We start from the raw sequence: 1,551 nt of genomic DNA, 5'->3' as shown, positions 1-1,551 counted from the left end.
TAAGAGAACTTTTTATGTTCGATGTTATGAATAACACAAGCGCCATACTTTCATTATGAATGAGATGTATGTTATGAATATTGATAATAATACAATACCTCTGGGTTTACTTTCATAATTCATTTTAGAGTTTCATACACTCTAGCCCATTGCACTATGTTTGTTGCAAAAGAGTTGTTCATAAAAAGAACAATTGTTGTTAAGTATTATGATAACATAAGGGCCATACTTCCATCATCGATGGGACGTATGTTATGAATATTGAGGGTAATATGATACATCCATAACACTGACGCTAAATGTCGCAAGACTAAAAGAATACCACACAAGTGTGGCACTACATTTGGTCACATTGGAGAAACCCGCATGGAAAATTCCATTATGATGGATTTTGAAGTCTTTTTGATTTTGAATCATCTTACACTTGCAACTTTCCTCCGAAAAGTGAAGTGACTAAAATACCGTTCACAGGCCATAAGGAACGAACAACAAACTTTTTAGTGATCATACATTTGATGTGTGTAGTCCGATAAGTGTTGTTAGTGGTGGATTTATTTATCTTCAGAAATGACTCAAGTAGATATATGAATATTTACTTGATGAGACGTAAGTCTGGATCTTTTGAAATCATTCGAAAGGTTCTCAAAAATGAAGTAGAAGTTATTGTAACAAGAAAATTATGTTTCTGCAATTTGATTGCACAAAGGAATATTTGAGTTACATGTTTAGCGAATGTCTGATGAGTTGTGAAAGGGGTTTCATAAACTTGCACCTCCCGGAACACCACTGCAAGTGGAAAGTCCGTGGAGATGTAATCAAACCATTTATGACATGGTAAGGTCAAAGATGACATAAATAAATTTGCCATTATCCCTTTTAAAGTGATGCTTTAGAGACTGCGGCTTTTACACTGAAAAGAGCTACATCGGGTCTGTTGAAATGAAGCCATGGTATGGTACGCCCAACCATGTTATATCTTTTCTTAACATTTGCAATATGGGGCTTGTGTAAAAGGTTACAAACCTATTCCAAATCAGACAAGTGCTACTTTGTAGGTTATACCAAAATGTTGGGTATTCCTCCCTCACTATACCGAGGCAAATAGTTTTGCCGCGAAACGGTGTGCTTTTAAAGAGAATGGTTCTTTCTAAAAGGTGAGTGGGAGAATAGTGCAACTCGACGAGATAAACAGTATCTTCATCAGATCAAAGGAAAGAGACCTTGGAAGAAATTCCAGAGTTTCCTACTGCGACTGATACAGAAGTCTCTACAATAAAATGTATGAACTTCGGTCGAACTTGCAGCTGAACCACGTAGGCAAGGCTCGTGCAAACCTCTCAGGTGTGCAAACGAGATATTGTTGTTAGACAACATTATACCTACGATACACAAGGAAGCGTTGACGGGCCCTGACTCCGGAATTGGCTAAATGCCAATACAACCCGAGTTAGTTTCCATATAAGTGATTCAAGATTAAAACCTTGATACACTTTCGGAAGACTTAGAGTCTAACGAATATTTATGGAACTTAAAACTGATACGGATAAAATG

This window comes from Triticum aestivum, chromosome 2D (genome assembly GCF_018294505.1).
Source record: "Triticum aestivum cultivar Chinese Spring chromosome 2D, IWGSC CS RefSeq v2.1, whole genome shotgun sequence".
Taxonomy (NCBI): domain Eukaryota; kingdom Viridiplantae; phylum Streptophyta; class Magnoliopsida; order Poales; family Poaceae; genus Triticum; species Triticum aestivum.
The sequence above is the reverse complement of the archived record's forward strand: the minus strand, read 5'-3'. Positions refer to the sequence as shown.